The following is an 11,065-nucleotide window of genomic DNA, read 5'->3' as shown; positions in this document are numbered from 1 at the left end:
TCCCACCTACTTGCTGTTGCAGGTTTGATCCATCCACGCTCAGTCTCTGCCTCTGTTTTCTCTTGTATTTCTTTGTGACCATTCAGCTTTTCCCATGGTGCCTTTTCTGCTCCCAACCCTAGAGAGGCATAAAAACATGGAGATTTTTCAGGGAGGGAATCTGACTGGGACCCCAGTGCATAGAGAATAAATGCTCAGTATTTAATTGTTTTTACATTATTAGATTTATTTTATTCTGACCATTTAATCACAGGTTGGATGAGTAAGGCTCCAGAATGCCATACAGAAATGCCAAGGAATGAGGCTTTCATTTCTCCATCTTTCTGGTGAGAAATAATCTCTGGGTTGTTTTGGACAATGAATATTGAAAGATGGAGAAAGATGGAAATCCTAATGTTAATCAGTGGGTTTTTTTCTTCATTTTATATGCGTATCTTTCTTGCAAGCTATATAATATCAGCACAGCAAATATCCTTTGTGTAATATAAAAGCAAAGTGTAGCATGAAGTATACTGTTAGTTCTTGATGATAACATCATACAAACAGAAGCATGAGGGTATCTGAAAAGCTTGGGCTGATTTCAGCTCTTGGCTAAACTCCTGCAACCCCCTTGAAGTCAATGGCATTCTGGGCTTGCAAATACAAGCAGGATTTGGACTCTAATTCTACAAATCTCTGAATGTGTGCATTCAAAGAGAGAGCTGGCATTGCTGCTGATTAAAGGGCACTGCTGAAGGACCACTGGGCCAAATTTCCAGTAGGCTTGGATAACTCATCTCTGTGTATGGGGTGGAAGAGGGGCCATGGGAATATATCTGTTGAGATTCAGAATGAAATCAAATCTCCTTCGAGACTCAGCTGTTCAAGAAAGTTTTGGGGTTATTTATTTTGGATTCATATAGGCTGTCTCAGGAAGCAGAGGCTGATTCCTCCCTCATTAACGCTGTGATGAAATTCTCAGCAGTCTCAGGGGCTGCACGCTGGGCCCCAAACAACTAGGTTATAAGAACTGAAATGACGTTAACACTGAACACCTGATCCAAAGCCCACTGAACTGAAGAAGGGACTTTTTGTTTACTGCCTCTGAAGATAAATCTACCTCAAAATGAATAAATTACAAAGATTCCTCAAGTAATTTCTGAAGTTTTAGCAATAGAAGAAATAACAAGCTACTGGAGCAGGATACCTAAAAGAAATCAAAGGAAAAGGTCCTCTGTGCTGGCAGATAGATTAAATGCAATGGGAAGAAGGGAGTAAAAAGTAGAAAAAACCTACTTCAGAATTTTTTGCCAACATTTACTAAAGAGGCAGATGGCCCTTAAAGATATGGAAATAAATTGTGTCAAGTTATCAAGGTGATGTGAACTTTAAAATACAATATCTAAATAATACAGGCCAACAAGGTTAAAGGCTGTTTCAGCTGTGACACTGTAAATGAGGTAGTAACGTTCACGAGTTGCTCCATCCTGCTACATCATCAAATCACCAGCATACCTGAGAAACCTTTCACCCCGCTCTTTGGTGTTTTAGCTTGCACTAGGGTCCCACAGTTGAATTGCAGAGCTTCTTTTTGACTGCACTTTCATAGCAAAATCACGCCTGGTAGAATTAGATTGTTGGCGTATTTATCTCTGTGCATTGCCTATAAGCTCCACATGTTTCTAGTGATCTCTTTCCAATACAGCTTAATTTTTGGCCTATCAGTCTCGAGGTCTTCATATGAGAAAACTGAACACTTTATCTTCCATTTGCTGCTGCTCAAGATGTACATTCACTTTTTAACCTCCATCCATTATTCCATCCTGATTATCTCAGCCACTGTTTTCATTATCTTTTCTCTCTCAGAGGCAGTTTGACTGCAGGCCCTTCTGCACGTGATGTGAGACCCTATGTTCCTTGTTTTCCACTTGTTTGTCTCTTCTGTGGCTTCTGACCACACCAAACATACTAATTCTGAATATTTTAAGAAATCCACTTACTCCAGCTTTCACATACTGTCTCATTAGAAAACTGACAAGCTTTGTACACAATCAAGCAAGATCACATCTGAACATTCTGCCACCCCCCCTTGACACTTGATGCCATAACTTAACATTTGTTCCACCATGTGTTGCTGGTCAATAACTCCTGGCAGGAGGTATGCATCTTGTTCACTGTCTGCATTTCCCTTTTTATTCCCTGCCAGCTGTTGTGTTGGTTGCTCACAACTGCAGAAGATTCAGCTGGCCTTTTCCTAAACAGACAGTGCGTGTCCTATCCTTCTAGTAAGCTTCTGTATCTCTAACAGTGAGATGAAACCTGGCACAAATAATGTAGCTGGAGATGAACCCAAGGGGTTTTATGTTCTCTTTATATACATAAACAACAACTATATAAAAGAGATGACCATGGAGAGGCTTGGAGGAATGTGATCATCACTCCCCACTGCTCCTCGTGATTACTGCCAAGGCTGTGAAAGCACTCCAAATAATGTTGTGGGGAATGCTGTGATACCCACATGCAATGCAGGTCATCTTCTGCTCGTGCAACCTGGCACTTAGAAGGCTTATTGCATCAGCAAAGACAGCCAAGTGTGAATAATGTCTACCAAAATAGCCATAAAACTATGTTAGCATTTCCATGCCAGTCTCAGAAGCATTTTCTGGTGCTGATCCAAGCTCAGATATTAAAATAATAATAATTAAGGGTCTTCTTGCCACTCCGTGCTCATGCCAGGTTTGTGGCTCTGCGTGCCAGGCTCACTCTGATGGAATACCTCTTCTGGGACTTCATTTCTACTGAAACCCCGTGTCCCCTTGCAGCACCTATCTCAGGATAGCCTCAGATTCCTCTGCTCTAACAAGAGCACGCACTTTGTAACACTGTTAAATGTCTTGATAAGAAATGGAAATGTTTTGCCCATCTCCCCACCTTGCCCTGCTCCCTGGAGCTTCACAGTCGCTGGATTTCTCCTCCCAGCTTCAGCTCACCTGCTGCCCCTGACCTCCCTTCCAGCTCCCCCGGCCTCAGCCCGCTGCTCTCCGCTGCACACAGATAAAATTCCTCTTTTACTTGCTTTGTTTCATCCCGTCCTCCCCTCCCGAATTAACGAGTCGCTCATCGCCCTTCAATGTCACCGCGCGACCCTCCCCGCGGCTGTAGCTTCGTGAGGCTGTATCGCAGGTGCAGGATGAGAGTGCTGTGCGTACCAACAAGCGGTGGCACACTGCCACGCACAAGGCAGCGCCACGTGACATATCGCAGGTCGCGACAGAACCCATAGCGGAGCGGCTCAGGCCGCTCGCAAGGGCGCGAGGAACGGGACGGGCCGCGGTCCCTTTAAGCAGCATTCTATGGTTCACGTCGCCGCCGTCTCCTCGCGCTAATTAGCGGCGGGCCCAGCACCGCCCCTCGCCTTCCTTCGGCGGCTCCGCCAATCAGCGCCCGCCCGCGTCACTCTCGGGGCAAGGAAACGCGGAGAAAGGGGAGAAAAAGTTTGGCGAGGAGCGAGCGGGGCCGGGCGGCAGCGGTAGCGGCAGGTGAGTGCGGTGCGGGATGGCGGCGGCACGGTGCTGGGATGCTCCCCCCGCGGTGCCCTCCGGGTGCGGGGCTGTTGTTTTTTCTCCCTTTTTTGGTTGTTCCTTCCTCCCCCGCCCCTCCCGCGGCAGCTCCCGGCTGCGTGCGCAGAGCTCTCCCGGGGCAGAGCTGTTTGGACGCGTGTCCTTGGGCGGCGGGGAGCGGCGGGTCCGGTGCGGGAAGTCCGGGAGCAGCCCCCCCCCCAGCAGTGCCCAGCCCTCTGCGTGAGCTGCCCTATGAACTTTTTTTTTTTTGGGGGGTGGGGGAGCAGCTGCTCTTTTCCTCCTCCCGCTTCCAAGCGAGTGATTTGGCCTCACGTCGTCTTAAATAATTCCTTTCGCGGCAGGCTGATCCTCCTCTGAACTGTAAGGGCAGTTCCTGAGTCCCTTCCCTGTGTCTGCTTTAAGTTCTGTTGCTTGGCTCTTTGGGTTTGTTTATCTGGTGTTGCTCTGTGTACACCTGTGCTTCATATTAATTACTGCCCGGCCTGGAACAGGGGGCTGGCTCTTGCCTCATCCATAATGGAGTTGTTCTAGCCAAAATAACAGCACGTTCTGGGTTGTTTCTTCGTTCCTTATGATACTGAATATCGAAGTTGATATGTCAGTGGCAGAGCTCCTTGGCTTTACTGGTTTCCTGATAGTGCTGAAGAATTTCCTCCACCCTGTGTGTTCTTCTGAGGGTAACTCTTAAAGTAACTTTTGCCTTACAAAGCAAAGAATTGTTAAAATAATAACAGATTAAAATCAACTCACGTAATCCTGTGTTGTTGACACAGATGAAAAACTTTGTTTCATAATACACCTTTGAGAGAGTGATCTAAGAATGGTGGTTTACGTTTCAGCTTGTTATTTCATAGTCTCAGGTGGTGCATACAAAACGTTATACAAATAGCTTGAAAGAGATAGTGGCAAGTTATCGGAGAGCAGCACTGACACAAACTAGTGAAAAGTTGCCATGGTTACAGATAAAGGTAATCCCTGTTTCTGGGAGAGTGTGTCCTTCTGTAACAGCTGTATTAATCAGTTTGATTTCTGAGGGATTTATAAGTACCCAAACTCCTGGCTCCATTTGCTTGTCAGCTAATAGTTGTGCAGCTACCTTTTTAATTAAGTGCTGAACAGACTTGTGTTCAACGTACTCGATTTAAGCTGCAGAGAGTATTATAGGTTGTATAGAGATGCAGTTGGAGCATGCTGAATTAAGTGGAAACTGGCTTTATTAATTTTTTTTCCACCCAGGAGTTACCAATGACAAGGAATAATCTTTCCAAATCTTTTTTGGGTCCTTTCTCAGGTACTCTTTGAAGAGAGATCAGTGTTGTCTTGCACTGGAACCATTTAGCTATGCATCTGTACGAGATGTAAATCCTTGTTCTGATCTTAAAAATACATATATTAAAAAAACAATAATAGCAACATTGCAACTGCTAGGTGATTGAGAACTACTGTGGCTGTGCAGCTTGTAAGTGAGAAGCAAAAAGGAGAGGGGAAAACTTAAATGAAAGCTGTTCACTTAGTGGCTTATTCCCTACACAGAAGGAAGCAGCTGGAGTGTAACGTGGATGAATTTCAGTATGTTCTCGTAGTAGCTCACCTGCGGGTGATCTGAGATAGCTCCTCAAACTGCAGGGTCTGTGTCCATCCAGGCAACTACTGAGCCCTCTGTGGTGGAGGCCTGGTGCTTACCGTGTGCGCCTCTTTGTTATTTCCAGGTTTGATTATTGCCGTGCAGTGGTTCATTCTGGATTGAAAGCAGCAAGAGAGATCTCAGGAAGTTCTTTAAGGTTACTGAAATCTCATCAGTCTGGTATGTTGTGCTCCCTAGGCTCCTGGGGTAGCAAGTTGCATTCTTTGTATGCATGGGCCTCCTTAGTTACTGCTGAGGATACTGAAGTTTCTAGGACTTTGGCTTGCTACCAGCAGCATAATTCTCAGGAAGCGGTATGTTACCAAGGACGGTGGAACTTTGTATTGCTAGGTTAATGTAGAAGATTGCTTTCAGTAGCATTATTCAGACCAGGGCAATGAACCTGCACTCCAGAGCCTTCAGTCAACATACACTCTGAACTTGTTTTCATCTTGCCCGTCCTGCCTTGAAGTTCCAGGCACTTTTGTGAACTCTTTAAACTAAAACCAGGTTGGAAAGAAGCTACCCTTAACTGACTCTCTAGAGGCTACGCAATGGTTTACTGAAGAATGTATAAGAATATGAGAATGAATGTTTCCTCATGCAGGGTTTTTTTTGTCCTTATGTAGACTTGTTGTTTAGGTTTTGTAAAGCTGATTGCTAACTTTTGAAAGTCATCTCTCAAATGCCAAAGTTCTGAAATTCCTATGCTTACGTGCTTTTAAACTGATGTATACAGCAAGTTTGAGAACTTCAGCTAATAAACAGGCGTTATAACATCTGAGGAGGCAAAGGCAATAGGAATTTTAATGTTAAAACTATCTTGAATAAAACTGAAAGACAGCCGTGGTTGTTTTACAAAATGAGCACCTGCTGTAGTGCTGACACCATTGACAAGAGGGTAAAGTCCTTTTTTACAATTCAAGCTCAGTGTGTCAAAGCAGCAGTTCTACTGCTCTGCTACTTATTAACATGTACAATATCTAGAAGTGCTACCTGCTGGTGACCTGTGTAAAACAGGTGCAAGTTGTGCAGGAATCTCTTCTAATTCGGAGATCTGGGAACTGGATAGCAAGTAACCTTCTCTGTATCTAATCCCTCCGCAGCCATCACATGTAGCTTTTGATTGCTGCTATTCTAGTCCCTGTTTGAACTGGAGACTTCAAGATGAAAGGCTCTGGTCTTGATCTCTTGAGCTGTCAAGTCCTCCCAACTCGCTGTCTTCTGTATATTTAAGGTTACAGAACAAATGGGCTTTTAGCTGTTCCATGATTACAATAGTCAAATGAGAGTCAGGTGCTCTCTTGTTGTCCTCAGAGCAAAGTTCAGTGGCAGCAAACCGAATCTCTTTTACACTGCTGTCAAAGCTTCCCTGTTTAGTGTACTCACAGCTGCAATCTGCTGGTTTATTTTTTTCTGTATTACTACAGATACTGTAAGAGTAGCAAAGGCATAACTTGAGCCTAGACCTTAATGTGATGTCTCTGTGCTTCCTGTGTAGTGTGTGTGTTTTCAGATAAAATAGATGACTTGTGCTCAGAAACTGAGCTTATAAATTAGGCTTTTTTAGTGTTGAGTTTCATTAGATGTCAGCACAGGAAATAATGTGAGTAGCAAATTTTTATTTTTTTTTAAATCTGGATTTCCAACATATAAATAGAGATGTGTGCACTCACAGTTGCCTGTTTGAGACGGGGCCAACTGTGAACCTAGTTTTGATTTTATTCCCCCCCATTTCACAAATTTTTGCTGGGATCTGTTACTTCTGTGAATGTAACAAACTACTCTTGGAATGTTCTTAGTGAGATAGTAGTGTGTTGTTTGTTTGCTTTAAAATGAAATTAGGTGAGCAAACCGAGGAGGCTGGTTCTGAACAGGGTAGAATCTGCATTGCCATTCCTCCATGCCACGGGTGAGCCATGTTCAGCTTATCAGGAGGTGAGCAAATGTCTGCCAGATCAGTGACTCAGAGGTGCACAGAACGAGCACCCGAGCAGTGGTAAGGGAGTAGGCCAGGCTGCATGGCTGGGAGGGGAAAGATGGGGAGAGAGGAAAGAAACTTGTCCCTTGTGCTGTGATAAGGAGCTGCTGGTTGCCTTTTTAACAGAAATGTGAGTTCAAGTGCAGGACGTTTAATGATAAGTTATTTTTCATCACTGTTGCAGTTGCCAGGTGGTTAGGCTTCTTTGGTTATAGGTTAACACTTTTCTTTTCGTCCTCATTGTCATAAAGCAGTGTTTGCAGTTGTCATGTCCACAGCCAGCACAAGGCAGCCCTGTTGATGTGCGACTTCTGCTGTTGTTTTTATGGGCCTAAAATTAATGCGCTCTAAATTGAAGCTTTCCAGGATTGGTCACTTAAGATGCTTCGCTGGTGTGCTTCATTTGCATGAGCTATGGGCTTGGCTTTCATTGCTTCAATAGCACTTGGTCAGAAGTGCCATGTAGGTACGGCCTCCTGGTTGCCCTCAGGGTAACCTGAAGGCCTACAAAGTACTGGATTCACATGTAAGCGTTAACAGCTGATGCTTCCAGCTCAGATTTTAGGTTCTGTAGGGAAAGTTGTGTAAATCTTGTTAAAGGTGACTCCATTCTTGTCATACTTAGTGTCCATTAACTTAACTGTTCAAACTGCTGCTTTCCAGTTCTGTTTGGATTTGCGGTGTGACAGATCAGCCTATGACAGAAGGAAGCGTGAAGCATGTGTGACTGTTTAAGGGGAATTAGATGTGCGTTCAGAAAGTGCTTGTGCTCTTTTTGGTGGTATTTGTGGAACAGCAGCGTGCTGAGCTGTGCTGGACTTGGTTGGTGTGCACTGGGGGAGATAAGATGGGTACCTGTGCTGCCCTACCGCCCCTGCTTGGGGTGGGGGGGGCATTGCCCTGGGGGAAAGGTGGGAAGAGGCAGAAACAAGGAGCAGCTTTTGCCCTGTATGGCACCCTATGTGTTTATGCAGGCAAGCATGATAGCTTCATCCAGCTTTAATGCTGGCAGTTACCTAGAAATAAGCACTTGAAACTGCTTTATATAAGGCAGCTTTGCTGGCGAGGTAGGTATTGTGTAATTGCTGGTACTTGGTGGGTGTGCAGAACAGTTACTGTGTTCTCATCCGTTCCAGGCTTGCAGTGGTGCAAGGTTTGTTCTTCAATGGGATGTATCAGTGCTTGTGAAATATTTATTGCTCTGTGTTTCGTTTTTACCTTTCCTGTATGTTTGCTTGACGGGTAGGGAAACCCTTAAAACGCCAGCGCCGGGTTTTTGCGCGGCACGAAGAAGCCGTGCCGTGGGAAACACAGTCAGAGCTCGAGCAGCACCGTACAGATGTGGTGAGCCGGGGGAAGGCTGAATAAGCACGAAAAGTTTTGGCAGCGCGCAGCACCTCGCGAGCGGGAGGCAGCCGCTTCCTGCCTGCGCCGTGCTGACTCACGCCTCGAACCGGGAGAAGTGTGTGGAACTGCCCTCTGCGCGTATTTTTAGCCGGGTTACTAATTCAGGCGGCGTGCCGGCTTCCCGGGGCAACTGCAGCGCGCCGGGCCCCGAACCCACGGCGCCTCTCGTATCGCACGGTGCCACGCGTGACGGGGTCGGGCTCACTGCAGTAGCGATTCGTCGCGCTCCCGTGCTTCTTCCCACCTCTGCAATCTTCGGGGGGGCAGCGCCGCGCCTCGCGTGGGGGCTCTGGCGGAGCACGCGTGGGGCCGAGCCTCTCGGGGCGCTGCCCCTTTAAGAAACCGCTCGCCCAGGGTGCTCGGAGAGGGCCAGCCTAACCTGCTGGCAAGGAAAAGTTCTTTCAATAATGGATACGCGGCTCAGCCAATCGTCGAGCGTATCCCGGCCGGGGGGGGCGGGGTCTCGCCGCCTCGCTCAATAGCGATGAGGGAGGCGGGGCGCCGCGGCCGGTCTCGGTTGCTCCGCAGAGCAGCTCCAAGTGAAGTTAATCTGGGGTGAAGCGAGCAGAGCATTGTGGCGATCCGTGGGTAGGCATTTTCCCCTTCTAATCGCGTCGTGTGGCCGCGCTTCGCCCCCCGGGGCGGCGAAGTGCACGCGTGTGGGGCTTTTCTCCATTGTTTTGCTTCCTAATGATGGCAGAACATGAACATTTCTGCAGGGAAGCAGAACAAAAGGGCTCTTTAGGCAGGAAATAGGGTGCCGGGCTCAAACTTGCCCGAGTTTCTTTTGTCGCCGGGCCCTTCGCACCGCATCGCTGTGCCGGGGAAGGTCGAGCCGTGCCCCGTGCGCGGGGAGCGCCGTTGGCACGGCGATAACGTGTCGTGCCGGAGTTACACAATGTTACGGAGAGGGAGAGCTCGGGGCGAGCCCCCAACTTCGCTCGTTCCGATGCGATCGGAGCTAACGAATGATGACAGCTGCGATTGGATTATTCAGCGATAGCATTTGCTCCAAGTCATTGCTCTGAAATTGTCCATTGTTACAGCGCCGGAGACCGCTCGGCTGTTGTCTGCGCTCTGGGCGAGAGGAACGCCGCGCAGACCTCAGAACAAAGATAGATCCAACTCCACGCGAGGCACTGCGATTTCTTTTTTTCCTCCTCTTTAATCAGCTTTGCCGAACGGCCGCGCTGTCAGCGCCCTGCTGGCGGACACGGGCAGGGGACGGCTCCTGCCCTTCCTGCAGGGTTCCCTACGGGGCCGGAGCCCCGCATCACCCGCTGACAGCGGCTGTCTGCTCACAGGGAGGACTATTTTTAGTCTCTGTCCCAAACGTAGTGTTTAAGGCCTTCCCGACGCTATTTTTAGCAGTACTTTATGCATCGGAGGGATGTTCAGGAGCAGGGGGAGCCCGGCTTGCCGGGGGTGGGACAGGGCTGGGAGGGAGGGGAGAAGGAAGTGCAAGCTGGGGAGCTGGGGCTACTGTGAGAATGGGGACTTCAGTGGCCATCCTTCGGGTCTCTTTGACAAGTGTGTTAGATGAGGCTGCGTACGGAACAATGCTTTCAAAGGAGTGAGCGTGTTTTCTCGCTTCCCTAAATATTTCCTGCCTTTTTTCTTCACAAAACCACTCGTCTATACGTGGCTGCTTCTGGGAGTTGGAAGGGAATACACGTGGCCCTAATACTTGTTGAGCCTAAGTAAGGAGTTTGATGGGATTTGTATGACTAATCAGGACAGGAGAATGGCTGTGGAAAGCAGTAGTTGAATCTTGTGCTGCGCATAAACAGAAGTGTGGTTATCATAGTGTACCTCACACTTTGGGTTTCACACGGAGCCTTTTGCTTTTTCCCCAAAGTGCTGGCTCCAGGTTGCTACGTCAGAGCATCCTGATGTGCTGGCATCTTGCTTGCTCCCGTGGCTTATGGGTTTGAGTCACCAACTCACTTTTTATCTCTGTTTACAGCATTTTTAATACTGGGGATTGTATTTATACATTGGAAATACTTCTTTAGAATGAGCAGTGACTGTACACGCCCAAGGGGTGAGCAGTTCTCTTGCACATAATGAGGTAATTTAGAAAGGGATATATATAAAGTTTGAATAGAATCATAGGATATCCCAACTTGGAATTGACCTGTAAGGATCATGGAGTCCAACTCCTACCAGAGGTTTGATTAATTTCTTAATTTACAACTGCTGCTAGGCCAAGCAGCTGGGTTTCATCTCTCAGGTCAGGGCAAGAGGAATAAAAGTTTGCTTCCATCCCTATAAATGAATGCTGTGTGTATCTGAATTAGACTGAAGTAAATTTGAGGATCTGTGCGCTATTAAATACTATGTTTGGCCAAAGGCTGGTTTTGCTTAGAGTCAGAACAAGGCTGAATCCATCAGGCAGCTTTTTGATTCATGGTGTTTGGTGTCTGAGGAGTTGTTCTTCTCCAGTCCCCTCTACCTCTCAAGTTAGTTAGGAAAGACATGTTATCTGGGACC

General features: G+C 47.2%; 1 protein-coding gene across 2 annotated transcripts in view; it reads left to right on the top strand.

Moving 5' to 3' along the window:
- The first annotated feature begins 5,269 nt into the window (after positions 1–5,269).
- Positions 5,270–11,065, top strand: part of ZFAND6 (zinc finger AN1-type containing 6) — a 30,030-nt gene continuing 24,234 nt past the window's right edge. The window contains exon 1 of one of the 2 annotated variants that reach the window (XM_065733971.1): positions 5,270–5,364. The gene's annotated coding sequence lies outside the window, so the exon portion shown is untranslated. Of the gene's footprint in view, positions 5,365–9,084; positions 9,161–11,065 lie in introns of those variants that run through there. The other variant, XM_065733972.1, reaches the window with a different exon arrangement.

This window comes from Cyrtonyx montezumae, unplaced genomic scaffold (genome assembly GCF_038088225.1).
Source record: "Cyrtonyx montezumae isolate F1298 unplaced genomic scaffold, pur_monq_1.0 scaffold_17, whole genome shotgun sequence".
Classification (NCBI taxonomy): Eukaryota; Metazoa; Chordata; class Aves; order Galliformes; family Odontophoridae; genus Cyrtonyx; species Cyrtonyx montezumae.
Note: the sequence above shows the minus strand (reverse complement) of the source record. Positions and strands in the feature narration are given on the sequence as shown.